Raw genomic sequence first — 16,080 nt, forward strand, 5'->3', positions numbered from 1 at the left:
CAGAGGAGTTATGAGGAGTCCTTAAATTTCTAAACCAAATTGTAGCAGTGGATCCTCTATGAAAAATGTATCAGCATGATGAAATGATGGATTGGGAGTACAGGATTTGGATTTACATAGATCTAGGTTTCACAGGGACTCTGAGCTTGTTTCCTTCTCTATAAAGTGGGTACTGTACAGGTATATGACAATCAACATCCACCCTAACGTTTAATTGAAGTGCAAATTCCCTTGGAAAAATACTAAATAAATTGAAAACAGAGCGATCATAAGTGACTATACACTTTTTTTTTATTACATAAGAAAACATATTAAGTAAGCTGTGTATTTACAATACTCTAAATTACCTCTGAGAAAATTAAACATGTATAGTATTGTCAATAATACAGAATTGGGATGAGGGAAAAATTCTGCTACAAAACTTATCCTCCTTTTCTGACACTTTCTCCATCCTGTAACTTTTTCCTTCCACCTGTGATTAAAAACAAGTGTTCAAAATTACCCTCAAAGAGAAACAGCTGTAAAGCACAATTTAACTTAATACCAAGTGGTCCTATAAATGCAGAATTCCAGTTTATAGTTCAAAAATACTTCCAAATAGGAATTAACATGAATTTAAGAAATTAGGATAATGGCGAACGGCTCATATGATGATCTGAGTCAGTAATTTCAAATTAAGAGTTGTTCCAACTTGAAGCTGGCAGTCACACAGTCTAAAGAGTTTGTTTACAGCACTGACTAAACCAAACACTCTAATCTTTCAGAATATTCATCCTAGCATTCTAACAATTAATTATTTTAACGCAGTATAATCACTTAAACGCCCAATACTACACAAATCAAACCGAAATGGGTTTCCTTCTGAAGAAAAAAGGGAAAGAATAAAAGTGGCAAGCCTCACTTTTAAGCTGTGGTATTTTTTCAGTTTGGAAAATAAACTGAAAAACAGAACCCTGTTGCTTGGAAAAACCTCTAAGCTTGGGGGAGGGGGTGAAATTTTCAAGACAACTCGGCGCCTTTAGGATACAGTGGTTTGTGGGATCATGCGGCCCGGAACGTGTAACGACCAGAAGAAAAGGGACGTCAGTCAGGGCTTTTTAAAGTATGGTGTGAACTTTCAGCAATGCTGAAACGTTACAATTTAAAGACGAAAAGATGGCTTTAGGGAAGGAAAACTGACCTCCGGGCAGAAAACGAAGGGCCAAGTGCGAGGCTAGTGGAATTTAAAGGGAGGTGGAAAGGGGGCCGGGGAAAAGAGGGGATTTGGTAACTAAAAAGGGGTACGGATTTGGTAACTAAAAAGGGGTACGACTCAGAATCGCGTTTGGGGGCGGGGGCTTAAGAAAGGTTTGTGCCTGTGTGTGTGTGTGTGTGTGTGCGCGCGCGCGTGTGTGTGTGTGGTGTGGGAGGTGAGGTTTGTACTTAGGGTGGAGAAATCTAGGTGACAACGTTGTGGATATCAAATTCGGAGGTGTGGGAACGGGGAGAGGAAGGAATGTGGGGATTTCCAGGCTAGGGTAACAAGTTTGGGGCGCGCGCCGCCGCCGGGGGGTGCCCCTCTCCCGTGGAAAGGTGGCCCCCTCGAGGGCTAGGTCCCCTGGCCCGTCTGCCCCGACCCAGCCCTTACCCTTCCCCTACACGGCCCTTCAACTCGGCCACCGGCCCTCCTTACCTCAGGCCGAGGCGCCTCGCTCCTCCGCGTCTCACAGCGCACGTCCCTCTCGTCCCTGGGCCGGGCCGGGCCGGGCCGGGCCAGTTGGCTACCAGCCGCGGCACGGCCCCCAGCGCAGCTGCGCCCGGGCGTCCCCCTAGCTGCTCCGCGGCCTGTCGGTGCCTCGTCCCGGGTCCGGCTGGCTCCCGGCTCTTCCCAGCAGACGCTGCACGCTGCCCTCCTCCCGCAGGCGATGCGCCCCCTGACTCCGCCCCGCGGCGCCCCGTCACGCCCCGCCCCTCGGACTTGGGATCCTTACGCTGATTGGTCCCCGAGAGACCCAGCGCGCCCCGTCATTGGCTCAGCGGCCGCCCGAAAACGAGTGGGCGGCACTCCGAGCGGCTGCGATTCCCGTAACGCGGTTCCCGGCGTCCCGGATTCCGGTGGCTGCGCCCGCTTCGCCTCTCCCAGACGAGATCGAAGGGTTCCCCCCACCTCCCCACTGCGGGCGGAAGGAGCGGAATGTTCCATTCTTCCGTGGAATAACGGGGTCGTGAACTGAAGCCCGGGTGCTGCCAGCGCCTGTCGCCGTCTATTGTTGCCGCGGCCCTTTCGGCCTCCCTTCAAGGCCTTCCCCGAGGGACCGCTGGGCGTCCTTGGGGACCAGGGAGGCGTGGGAGCTCCTCGCGAAAAGTGCAGGGCTCGGTGGCCATGACTCCACACGAGATGACCGCAGATTGTGGCGGCGCCGGCTTCGGTCCAAGTCTTATGTAAACGAACCTTGCCACGATATATGTTTTTAAATTAGTAAATGAGTTTTGAGTGATCAGTGAACCCCAGAATTGATGACACGCCAAGAAACTAGTTTTTCTTGCGGTTTGTACCTCCCAATCTGTGATAAAAATACCGAGTAAAAACCAATTTCAGTACAAACACCCTCTTCCCCACCCCTAGACTGGAAAATGGACCTTCAGGCTCAGTTTGATCTATTTTTTTTTTCCCCAAAGCAAGATGAGATGCTTAAAAGATGAGGGGTGTGTGTGTGTGTGTGTGTGTGTGTGTGTGTGTAAAGAAACACACCCAAAGCCAGACCCTTTTGTGGAAGAGATGCAGGCAATAATGGCTTAATGTACTTAAACAAATAATACCCATAAATTAACAATTAAAAGGTTCTTCATTATATTGGGGATTTAAAGTAAAACACAGACCAAACTATGATCTCTTAGTTGATGGGATAATTTTTAAAAGACAGAAAAGTGGGCCTGCTATGTGTCTGCTGCTAAAGGAGTCACAGGCAAGCTTGGGGATGGTGCTGTAAGAGAGACAAAGCTCCGTTGTGTTCAGCTCTTGCTGCTCCCTGCTCCCTGTCATCCTGTATCTAACCTGCAGAGTGTGACTGCACTGTATTCTAGCTGTGCCATTTACGGGGGTGTTAATTTTATATGAGTTTGTTTTAAAATATTGTTAGATTAAAATTTTTATTTAGAGCTAGCAAACATTTATTTAGGGGCAACTTAGTGGTTAAGTGTAGCTTCTGGTTCCAAATTGCTTCTGTTTGAATCCTGCTGCTGCCACTTCCCATGTATGTGACCTTACACAGGTCTTCTCAGTTTCTTCATCAACCAAATGAGAATAATGGTACCAACTTAACAAGAGTGCTGCAAGGGTTAAATGAGTTAAATACATTAAGTTCTTAGCACATAATAGGTGCCCAGTAAATGCCAACAGCTATCATTAGTGAGTGTCTCCTACGTCAATGCTTTCCCATCCTTTTTGTATTAGAGTATACTGAAAATGATGATACTTCTCTGACATAGAGAGTAGATAGAAGAGATCAATATCTCGCAGCACACTAGCCTGCCTTATACACTTCAGGAAAGCTAAAGACTGAGTTCTTTTGTGGATATCTTTTTATTGGCTAAGCCCAGCCCTAACTGCTAAGAAACTCACATTTTGTGGGGTTGGTTAAAATCCTAGGCTAAAAGAATGAATTAATATTGGAGAAAGATTTTTCAGAACAGTAAGAGCCGTTCTCCCTTTGGCTGGAATTACAGGGCTTTGCAGATACCTCTGTAGGGTACTAATCCTGAAACAACTACTTTCAGGATAAGAGTTTATAATTAGAAAGCCCTGTCAAAATGCGAAGATAAGGAGGGGAAAGTGACTATTAATTGAGAACTTTCCATTTGTGCTTTGTGACTGCTTGGGATTTTTAAATATGTCAGAAGCAGAGGGTGGGGAGCCTGTACAGTGAGGGGGCAACATGAAGACACTGAGGTTATTTGAGAGTAAATGAACAAAGCTAGGGAAAATGCTACAGAACAAAGGTGATAACTGTCAAAGACAAGCTTTGCCTGCCTTGTTATTTGCATAAATCTGGCCCTGCCTGGGATAGCCCTGCCCAACTGTGTTTCTGAAACTCTGTCAGCCTTGGAACTATCCCCATGTCCTGCATCAGCCTAACAATTTCACCATTCATAATAATGACTCAGTTAGCACGCTGACCTCACAATTTCTCATCCCTCTTTTTCAGTCATCTTCAACTTTACTCTATATCAGGAACACACAGATGTAGCCACACGTTGAAGCCAATCATCAGATGAAATTACTCCACCTGCAAAATTTTGGATTGTGAGTTTCCTTCTCTACCCACAGCCACGTACTCTTCCACCTCTCCCACTCCCACTGAATCTGTAGTTTGTTCTCAGAGTGACCTCCAGTCTTTGTTCTCATAGTTTATCAGTTATTTCCTACCTTCTCTTACCTGCCTAAACCCTTTTGTCAACCATTTTAGCTGCACTATCCCTAGTAACTTAATTCCTTTGACCTTCAGCCATATTTACTTTGTCAGTACTAATTCCCCTTTCCTTGAACTAGCAGCCCCATCCCAACATTTATTCTCAGTGCAGAACCTAGATTCATTATTCCCTAGAAAAACCAAGACCATCATTTGTGAGTATCCTTTTCCTCTTTTCCCACTGCCTAAGAGGAAGAATGACCTTATTCTTTTAAAAGGTTTCCTCTTTCTAAGGTCTTGGTCCTACTTTTACCAGGTTCAGTCCTCTCGTTTTTTATTTTTCATTATTAGCATAAAGGACCTTAGAAAATTAAAAGAAATTAATCATTAACTCAAAGAGTTGGGGACAGCTTATCTGCATGTGTTGAAATCTTTGTAGCTGAATAGCATCTAGTTCACTGAACAAAATGCAAAGTAATTAATTCAATATAAGTTTCAAAAGGAAACAGTTTAGTCTACATTGCAATCCACTTAGTAAAATGAGTTTGGGATGAAATATGAACTTAAATCAAGTTGTAACTAAATTTCCAAGCTAGAAAACAGGAAAAACTCATTTCATAGCAACAAAACTAAACATTATATCTTCATTTCAAAAGTATTACTGAAGGATAATATATATTCAGAAAAATGAGCATACTCTAAGAGAACAATTTAAATATCTTTCACAAATGGAACACAGCCATGAAACTTGCATCTAGATCAAGAACCAGAATGTGACCAGCACCCTAAAAGGCCCCTCCCACCTACTAGTTATTGGAAGGACGCTTAACACTTAATTCATGACCACTAGTCAGACTTTTAATACCATAGTTTTATGCCTATCATTTTAACATTGAGATGTTAGCAGAAATGTCTTAATGTGATTGCTTATTTTATTTCATCTTAATGAATAACTATAGTACAGCAAGAGAGTTTGAAATGACATAAGTACTACTCTGTGTAAAGGTTAAACAATGTAAATTGAAGCGGAGGGAGACTAGCTTCTCATTACTCCGGGAAATCCTGTCAAATGATCCTGGGCTGGTCAATGATCTTGTATTACCTCTTTCACAGGGAGCCTGGCTTCAGAGAAGGCCAGGCCAATGCAGAAGTGAGCAGCAGTTAGGTGTGTCCTGCTCTTGGACACTTACACTTGGACACTTATAGGATAAGGAAGTCAGGTGTTGGGACCACAGCTTTGGAATGGCCCAGACTAGCTTTAGAACACCATCCTGAGGAGTCTGAGCATACGCTGCTTTTGTTTACTCTGACACAACCCGGCAGAAACAAGGGCTTTCGTTTGCTGACTCTCGTTTGAAAAAGTCCTCCTCAGTTACAAAATGTATTCCTTGGCTCCAAGTCTGACACATACTAAAACCAGATAGGTGAGAGAGTACCAATATGAGTTTTTTAAAAAAATATTTATTTTGTGGGCTTGTATGGCCAAGAATTCCCAGCCCCTTGCCTAGGATTTGGATAAAGATACAGTATTAATTGTGTTAAATGATGGCTTAGGCAAATGTGTGTCTGTCTCCTCAAGGGAAGTTGGCAGTGCCTACTGAAAAGAAAAAAAATTAAATGACTAGACTTTCTGAAATAGCTGGAGTTTTCTGAAAATTGTCCTTTCTGATTTTTCTTTAGAATTTTAGGCGTTGATCATTTTCCATGGTCAACAAATAAGGAGTGGAATTTACCATCAGAGTCAAATGAAACTAGAAAGAAAGCTAATCTAGCTCATATTTCAGTGTATGAGCATCATTATGTTGCTGTAAGCAGGCATGATAGATAGACGCCTAATGTGAACTCTGTGACCTCTGACTTCCCAGTGTTCTTCATGTGATTTCTTCCCCATAAGTGTGAAGGGATGTGTGTGACTATGTTACATAAGGTTATAGTCCTATCTTGCTAGTGTCTCTCCATTGTGGCTTTGAAAAATCACTTTTCACATGTTGTAGCCTCTGTGTTACATGAGATTTTAATGCTTGTCTTGTGAGGAGACTTTTTCTCTCTCTCTTGCTGGCTTTGTTGAAGCAAGCTACTATATGGAGATGTGTATGTGTTAAGGTCAATGTGTCAAGGAACAGAAGGTGGCCTCTAGCCAACAGCTAGCACAAAACTGAACCCTTCAGTCTCACAACCTCAAGAAACTGAATTATGCCAGCAAAAGCAGATCCTGCCCCAGTCAAACCTCAAATGAGACAGCATCCCCAGCCAACAACTTGACTGCAGCCTTGTGAGACCCAAAGCAGAGAATTCAGTCAAGCTGTGCTCAGAATCCTAACCCATAGAAACTGTGAGATAGTACATGTGTGTTGTTTTAAGATGCTGAGTTTGTAGTAGTTTGTTATGCAGCATAGAAAACTAATACAGCAGGCAAAAGTTGAAAGCTATTCACATAAATGTTTATAATGAGTGTTATTTTTACATATTCAAATCAAGCATTTCTTAAGTCAAAAAGATGATCTGTATCTGGCGAAGGAACTTTTATCAAACAGGAGGCTGTTCTGGTGTCCTAAAGATCCAGGAATTAAGGGGATCCCAACGTTCCAATTTATTCAATTTATTTATTCCATAGACATTTATTGACCATCAACTGTATGCCAGGCAGTGAAATATGAATCTAAACAAGACTCACATGTTGTTCTTGACCCTCAAAGTCTATTGAGAGAGAGACAGAGAGAGAGAGAGAGAGAAACCAGCAATTAAAACAGTATCATAGACTATTCTATGTAAGGGCATTCTGAAAGTGCTCCTGCATGAATACCTCAGGAACTGGGGTACTTCCCTCTACCTCCAATCTCACATCCTCATACCTTGTGGTGGGTTAAAGATGGCCACAAGTTCTTTAATACTCTCCTGTGGAAGATGAAGTCTGTTTCTCCTCCTCTTTAATTTGGGTAGGCTTCAGTAGTGCCCTGATTATTCAGTAGAGCACAGAAAAAGTGACTCTATGCCAGTTGAGGGGCCACCCTTTAAGAGGAGCTCTCACCTTGGCTTCTGGAAGTCCTGAGTCATCATGTAAGAAGTCCAGTTACCTTGTGAGACCATATAGAGAGGGCTGAGATGACATGGAGAAGAACAGTGGCCCAGCTGTCCAGGTACCAGGCATGGCAATAAAGCCATCTTAGAACTTCCAGACCAGATCAGCTGCCAGGTGAATACTATGTGATGTCAGTCAGGGCCACATAAGAGCCAAAGAATTGCCTAGCTGAGCCCTTTTCAAATTCCTGACCCACAAAATTGTGAGATATAGTAAAATGTTTGTTGTTTTAAGTCACTAAATTTTGTTAGGGAGCAATAAATAACCAGAATGAGACTCTCAAATCCATCATGCACAATGCTGAAAATCTGACCAGCTCTCTCTTTAAAGGTCTGTCAATGCCTTCCCATCACCTTAGCCCCCTTTGAATCTCATAAAAGTCCTCCTTCACCTGACCTCTACTCACTTCTCCAGTCTTATCTCTAATATAACCTCTAACTCCTGGCTGTCACATTACCAATTTGCTAATGTTTCCTGGGCCAGCCTCCAGGAAACTGTTTCCTGCTTCCGTGCCAAGGAAAGAGAACTTATGCTGTTCCCTTGGCCTATCATTGCCTTCATTTTCTTCATCTAACTTGATCACTTTCTTTCAATATTTTAGGAATTATGTCCTCCCCCCAGAAGTCTTTTCTGACTTCTCCCTATTCTAGGCCCTGATAAACTCACAGCAGAAGAATGCAGATGATTCCAGATGATCTCCTCTACCTCTGTTTTTCCAGAGTGAGCTAACTTCTGGATCAGGAGGAGAGGGTGTCTGTCCTCAGTCTTGACATACCCTGGCTTCTGCTGAGGTGAACAATAGCCCTATGTGGCTCTTAGGTGTCATCACCCCCACATTAGCACCTATAGAGACGTCTTTGACCCACCTGGACTCTGGATGTACATTCCATGCCACTTTCCATTTTTGTGACTCATCATCATGACTGTATAGCCTCTTGGGCCCTTTGTCAGCTAATTTCTGTGCCCTTGGGGGCAGAGGGGCAATTGAGCTCTTTGCCTCTGTCTCTCTGGGGCTACTAGAGATTCAGAGGAGCAGCCTCAGGCTTCCCTTACCTACGGCACTCTGTGTAGCCATCTTTAATTTATGCCTGTCACAATATTGTGGACTAGGAAACATCTGCTAGGCTGCTGCCTCCCAGGATTTCATGTGGTAATAGGCCCCCAACATCATCATGAGCCTTCATCATCTCTTCCCACCTTGGAGCTAACCTCACGGAGAGGGGCAGGTGGAGGACCCTTTCTTACTTCTCCAGTACCTCCAGTTCTCTTGCTTACACTCATTTCTCCAGTTTTGTGTTCCCTAACTTGGAAAGTCTTTATCTAGTCTGGAGGTGGGGGTGGGTGGGAGACTGATGTTAGTAGAAGGGGCAGCACACACGATTCACAAATCTTTCCGTCTTATACCTGGACTAAGGCTTCTGAACTTGGAAGTCAAGAGTTTGACTCCTTTATTCTCTGCTAATGATGCGCTAATTTTTCTAAAGCACTGTGGGAAAGTTAGTAAATGGAGATTTCAGGAAGAAAAAGCATAATTTAGAATGAATACTTTACTAAAATATCTTGACATACCAGAATAAAGTTATTAGTTCTTCTAAATCTATGCTCCATCTTCTCACAACACAGTTATAGGTAAGAAACCCCAAATTAGAATGAAGAGTGTCTGCTTCTTTAATCTGATTCCCGCTGTGTAGGTAATGAGAAGAGGAGAGAGATCAACTTGATGAAAACTTGCTTTCAAGTATCTGGGGCCAAAGCTTAGAGCTAGATATTTTACCAGAGGTTGACTGACTTGGGAACTGAGCCTCAGCGGTCCTGCAGAAAATTTCCCAGTGACATTCAAGGTAGCCCATACTCTTTATTGTGGTAAATAAAGGGAACTTCTTTTGGTGGCTAGCTCAGCTCTGCCTTGTGGAGGTGTGGGAGAGGGTCACTGCTACACATCTCTCCCCCTTGGGCTATCTCTTCGTGCATTCCTCTCCTACACCCTCTTGCCTCTTTAACATCATTATCATGAATGTTTTTCCCGTATGCTGCATGCATGAAGGCAGAACAAGAAATGAAAGAATGAGCAATAGCTCTCATGTGTTTACCAATAATGGTAGGAGATGGAAAGGAAACCAAGTGTATCTTTAAATCTCTCTATAGAGTCTAGGTAGAACTAGGCTAAATAATCCAACCTCAAATGCAGAAAACTATTCTAAACCATTTAGACTGTAACTTTGATTGGAAAAAAAAAAGATAAAGTGATTTTTTTCCAAGTAGGAATATGTTATGCTGCTTTCTCTAACTGATCAGAGACAAATTTTCAATGCCTGAATAACAAGTATGTAACAGGAACTCACTCTACTAGGTATTTTATATCCAAGTAAATCTTTGCAATGTGGAAAGTGTTGTCATTCCCACTTTATATATGGGGAAGCAAAAGCTCTGCAGGTTTAAACCACTGGCCAAGGCTATACAGCTAGAAAGTTGTTCAAGGGGACTGAAACCTAAGTCTTTATTGCTCTCAAAATCATATTCTTCCATGATGCCACAGTCACCTCACCTCATGCCTCACAAACACCTTCTAATGATTTTCATTATTCTGAGCTTGTCAAAATAAAATAAGAGAGACTTTGGAGTGAAATCTTTTCTACCCACAAACTTTGTCATGTTGCTCCCTCTAATCAGGGGTGTCATGGCAGTAATCTCTGTGAGTAAGGATTACTCTGTGTGAAAACTAGAGTGACAATAACAAACACTTAGTATTTAATATGTGCCAGACATTTTTCTCAGTGCTTTCTGTCTTAGTTATCAATTCTCACAACAGTCCTATGGAATAGGTATTATTATCCCTTTTTTAGAGATGGGAAAACTGAGTCTCAGGATGGAGTAGCAGTTTTTCCAAGGTCTCACTGCTACTAAATGGAGATTCTGGGATTTGAATCCTGAGACTGTGCTCTTAAACCATTTGGGAACAGCTATTTATAAATTACAGTGTATAAAGTTATTTTTATAGTTTAAAATACATATAGTCAGTATCAATTTCTATATTGGCTAGAGCTTCTTATACTACAAGTGACAAAATAACCCAGTACCACTTCTGAGAAGTTCAGAGGCTCCAGGAAGACTTTGATCCAATGGCTCAAATGATGCGACCAAGGATCTGTCTCCTCTCTCTCTGCTGCTTCCACAGTCTGTCTACTCAGTGGTCGCCTGAGTCATTACTGTGTTTTCACTCTATGGTGACAAAATACTTAGAGAAATTTGAAACTTACCATTACTGCACCATTTTAATAGAAGAGTGAAAGCTTGCCTTTCCCCAAAGCTCTAGTTAACATCTCCTCATGTCTCATTGGCTCTAATTAGGTTACATGTCCATGCATGAATCATGGCCAAGAGTGAGATAAGATGATTCGATTCAGTTCATTGGGTCCCGCCTCTGTAGTTCACCCAAGACACATGTCTGAGAATGAAAGGGTGGCTCCCCAGAGCCAATACAGGGGGTTAGTCCCTGAAGGGAGAATGCACCCTGGGCAGGAAATGGCAGTTACCCATGGCACCCATGCTCCTACGGCCTGGATGTATTCATATTTTGGTGTATTTCCTTCAAATCTTATTTTCTAAGAATATTTTTGACTTACATGTACTTCATCGACCATTATGGCATAAGCAATTTGTTAAAAGCTCTTTTTACTGACTACACTCATAATGCTTTTATTAGTCCAGTGAACTCTTCCAATAGATTCCATAGAGATATTGACAGTAGGCGTAGCTGGAGGGTACAACTTCAAATTAGCCTGGGTGTGGTCTTGGAAGGAGGTGGCTGCCAGATGCCTGGCTGCTCCACGCTACTCTTGTCTCTCCTACAGCCAAGCCTCAAGCCCCTCTGCATGGCTTCCGGGTTTGGTTTGTGAGGGGAGAGGACAGTAACGTAGGCTCACACTTCCCAGCAGCTTTTGGCCTACTTTGCCTTATCCCATTGTCCTCCGAAAGAAAATCTGTAGACACCAACATATACTGCTTCATGGCCTGAGACACTTTCTAGCTCGGGTAAAAAGAGCCAACAGTGGGCAGAAATTAGAATTATGGCAGATCACAGTGGAGGGAGCTGCCATTGTATGACTCTGAAAACCTTCAGAGTGGCCCTGGCATCAGTCTCTGAAGACACAGTATCACCTCTGTGTGAGGTGTTTTTCATTTTGGTTGGAATTTTCACTTGTAAGAGGGCCAGTTTCTTTAAGATTTGGCCAGAATATTTTAGACCCTGAATTTGTGAGTCCAAACTCATTTGTGCTTATAAGCAGAATAGTCAGGTTAAATTTGTGGATTAACAGTCAACAGTGTGCCAAACAAAATATTTTCTTTTTTGAGGCAAGTAATGGGATCCAATACTCTTCTTGAGCCTTTCACACATAAGAAAACAGGTCACATCATTAAAACTGCCTTGGGGGAAATGATATGATAGCATTTATAAAGCTAACATTCTGTTAGAGAAGGAACCAAACAAATAGAGAATTATTAATTGCTCTTTTGTGCTTTCAGATGACTTGGCCTTTTGTGTGTTAATCTCTAAGTTCACAGTGATCACATTATGTGTGAGGGTGTGAGGCAATGACCACAGGGTAGGTAGCTGTTGGCTCTGATTTCTGTTCTGCTGGGCCTTGGTGGAAGCAACCAGTTGGGTGAACAGAGCCAGGCAAACACCTTTTACCTGATGGGCAATTGGTAATGATTTGGTGTTGATGACATTGGGTCCGAGAGGAATCACTGGACAAGGAGACAGAAGACCAGATGGCTCTGCCACTTATCAGCACTAGTAACTTTAGGCAGGTTACTTGTCTCATCTGAACCTCCACTTCCTCATCTGTAAAATGGGAATATAATCTCTTTCAACAAGTTACTATGAAATCTAAATAAGAAAGTATATGTAAAGTTGATTTATGTGGAAAAATACTTTATAAATGTTGAGGCATGTTATCGTCATATGATTATTATTACTATTACGTTTAATCATGCAAAGACTTACAGACTGACTAGTAAACTGTGATAGCTTAGTAGAGATCTGTGGCTCAGGGTCTCAAATGTCAGACCCCTATTTTACACACACATACACACACATACACACTGCAGTTTGTTTAGTTGGTGCCCTTGGTAATGACAGGGAAGATTTTCTTTCACCTTTCTAGTTCTTAGTAACCATTCACCAATCAAGGCAGGATTCTTTCCAGATTTTAGAATCATAGCTTTTAAGAATTGGTAGAGACTCCAGAAATTTGACTGTACATCCAAACTTCTTATTTTACAGATGAGAAAATTGGGCATTCCTCTGGTTCCAATTAGTCCCAGTTCAAACAAATAGTTAATGGAATAATTGAGATGACAGCCCATAGTCCCAGGCTCTTTCTACTGTCCCAAGTAAGTGTGACACAGGACTGAGTGACTTGGAGAAGCTTAGATCTGATGTTAAACCCTCAAGTGACCCCCTTACATGGAGATACAGAATCTTCTGTCTGCAAATAATCGAGGTTTTTGAGTAACTGGCTGAGTCTGATAGAAGCCAGAAAGGGATTTTTAGGCTGAGAATTACCAGTGGATTTTGGTCATTTTTCTGATATCATTAAATTGTATTATCTGTAAGAATATTCTTTAGAAAACATTGCCACAGTATAATTCCTGTTAATCTTGTAAAGCTTTCTTAGGATAAGAAGTTATATCCATTTACTAATCATGCATTATCTGCCAGGTAGTCTACTTAGGTAAGATACCTCAATCTTCCCACTGCTAACTAAAAATTGGCACTTGCCATCTGCCTCTGCGTGGGTTAAATCATGAGCTGCTGCAGCCCCTGACTTCTGACACACCCTGAAAGGAGTTCAGGCTGGAGGTCAGGAATGAGGCATTCTGTGCTCTGGGAAAACTGGCTGAACAGGCCTTCAGATAGCTAGATATTTTCAGGAGTAGATTTTATGATCCCAATTCTTGCATCTCCTCATATTTAGAAAAGCACTAAAATCATTACAGGTAACATCTGTTCCTCATGACTAGCAGCAAGCCTCTGCCTAAATGTGTGCTTGACTACACATACCCTCCCTTCACTGAAATCATATATAATACTGAGTTTTCCCCCTGCCTCCCTGGAACAGTTTCTCAGAGCTTTCTGGGATGCTGTCTCCCAGGCTATAGTCCTCATTTTGTCCCAAATAAAACTTAACCCACAACTCTCACATTGTGTGGTGGTGTCGACTGAAATAAAATCAATCTGGAAAGTTGGTACTAGTCTCCCATTTTACAGACAAACTCAAAGCTCAGAGAGGCTGGGGAACTCACTTAAGGTGACAGATCTGGTAAATGTCAGAGCCAGGATTCTAAGCCAGGTCTGTAAGTCACTGAAGCCCAGGCTCTTTCTACCACTTACATACAGCTAGTGAGCATAGATGACTCAGACAGAGTGATGTTTCATTGATGGCCACATCTTTAGTTCCTGGCCAATTTGAAAACAAAACTTCTGCACAAGAATTAGTTGTCCTAGGCCAGAGTTGCTTGCTTAACACAATTCATACTGTTAAGATTCTCTACTTCAAGTAAGTGTTTAGAATCTTCCTTTTTACAGTGAATTCACACTGCTGTGACCCCCGCTCTTCAAGTCTTTCCAGACACTTCAGGTTCCTTCTTTGAATGTGAAGGGAAGGAAAAGAATCATTATATACAGTCAAATATGGCACCTTTGGTTTGAATAAACATAAGCAGAGCTTTGGGCACACACTCAAGTTAAACAGGATTTGGTTACTGCTTAGGGTTAAGGCATGACAATAAAGACTTTCTGCATAACTAGCTGACAGACAGACTCGTCACCTCTTTTCACTGGGAAACATACACAAAATTCGAACATTAAGCAAAGGATCCCGGAGAGGGAGGTGACAAGTCTTTTACTATTCTACAATTGGCTGAAATTATCTTCTATGTAGAACTTACACATTGTGCCTTCCTTTGGAAAACCTCATTCCATGTGCAGGGCAGATGGGCTGTGAGGGGGATGGGCAGATGACTAAGTGGGAGTCAGAACATCTCTGAGTCCTGGCTCTGTAACTTCCTGGCCACGCAGCCTTTGGCAAGTCACATAATCACTCTGAATTTCACTTTCCTAATGGGCAACAGGGGACTCATGAAGGCTGCCCCTGGGCACTGCTCAAGGATGGTATGAGGGCCAAATGAGAGAACCAAAGGGAGAGGGCTTTCTGAAACGAAAAGCGCTAGGGAGATGTAAGGAGTTAACATCAACCTCAGAACTTCCTTGCTTTGTGTGTGATTATCTGTGATGGGGGTGGGGGGATAGGGAGGGGGCGGGGAGTGTTTTGCTAAGGAGGATATTGGTCATTTTTACATACAGATGCTAAACCACAGCTGCCGGGCAGGCAGAAAGCCAGGGCAAAGCCTGCTCTCTCCAGCTGCCCTTGAGATTCCAGTTTCCTCTCTTTGCTATTCATTCCCTGTCCAGCCTTTGAGCAGGGAAGTGTAAGGCCTTTCACCTCCCACGACCACAGGGAGGAAGGAAGCCAGTGCTGAGTGACAGAGAGATTGAGTCCCTAACAATAACTACTATCAAGTACTTACTACGTGTCAGGCATGATGCCAAGTATTTTACACCATGATCTTATTTCTCTTGGCAGAAAAAATGATCCCCATTTTACAGATGAGGAAACTGAGACTCAAAGAAGTCAAATAACTTGCCCAAGATTATAAGTAGACAGCAGTCTCCACCAAGAGTCAAATTCAGGTAGTTTGATTCTAAAATCTGCATCCTCAAACACTAAGCTGCACTGTCTTCTTAGAAGCCAGAGTAAACCCTGGCTCACGTACCTCCTCACACCCTTAGCTTCCTGACACCAAGCACAGCCCCACTGGTCATATTCAATTTCCAAAGACAGCAAATGCAGATAAGGGGTCTGGGTGCTATAGAAGATCTGGAAATTCTAATTTCTACTCACCACGTAGACCTGCCTCAGTGCAGTAATGTCCTGTCCTGTGGGGTGACCAAACATTTATCTGGTAACCTGTGTCTTTTTGCTCCTGGAGATTCCAGCTAATAGATGTCATGAAGTTGTCTAACTCCAGTTTTAGGCCACAGTAGGATTAGAGATATAATTAAGTCAGGGTTTGGTGTGGTGTTCATAGCCAAGGAATGTCCATGACCTGGTGATGTGGAAGAGTTGCCAACAGTGGCAGTAACTGGCAGCAGACCAACTCCTATCTCCATGGGCCGATGGAATCACCATCTACAGGAACTATTTCCTGAGCATCGCTAGAGTGCCGCAGACAAGGCCAGGTGCCAGGGACTTAGATGTGATGAGGCACTTAGACTGAAAAGAAAGCAGTAGAAGGTAGTATATGATGAAAACAGGACAGTGGCTCAGAAAGTGAGTGAATTCTGAAGAGGAGACAATTTGGGGTGGAGCAGTCAGGAGGGGAAGGATCTAACTGTGAAAAGGGGTGGGGACTGAAGGGAGAAATGTGAGAGAGGATGGCATTGTGAGAGACATCATAGTGCAAAGGTAGGTTCAAGAAAAGTGGGAATGAGTACTAGAGTGTGAGGATGCCTTCAGCCAGCTGAAGCAAAAATGGCTTCCACAAATT

The 16,080-nt window shown here is 42.9% G+C and overlaps 1 protein-coding gene across 2 annotated transcripts in view; it reads right to left on the reverse strand.

Moving 5' to 3' along the window:
• The window catches only part of IL6ST (interleukin 6 cytokine family signal transducer), a 50,866-nt gene extending 48,943 nt beyond the window's left edge, over nucleotides 1-1,923 (reverse strand). For both annotated transcript variants that reach the window (XM_010977759.3, XM_064480699.1), the window contains exon 1: nucleotides 1,673-1,923. The gene's annotated coding sequence lies outside the window, so the exon portion shown is untranslated. The remainder of the gene's footprint in view (nucleotides 1-1,672) is intronic.
• Between the last annotated feature and the right edge of the window lie 14,157 nt (nucleotides 1,924-16,080).

The sequence above is a fragment of the Camelus dromedarius genome, chromosome 3 (assembly GCF_036321535.1).
Source record: "Camelus dromedarius isolate mCamDro1 chromosome 3, mCamDro1.pat, whole genome shotgun sequence".
Lineage (NCBI taxonomy): Eukaryota > Metazoa > Chordata > Mammalia > Artiodactyla > Camelidae > Camelus > Camelus dromedarius.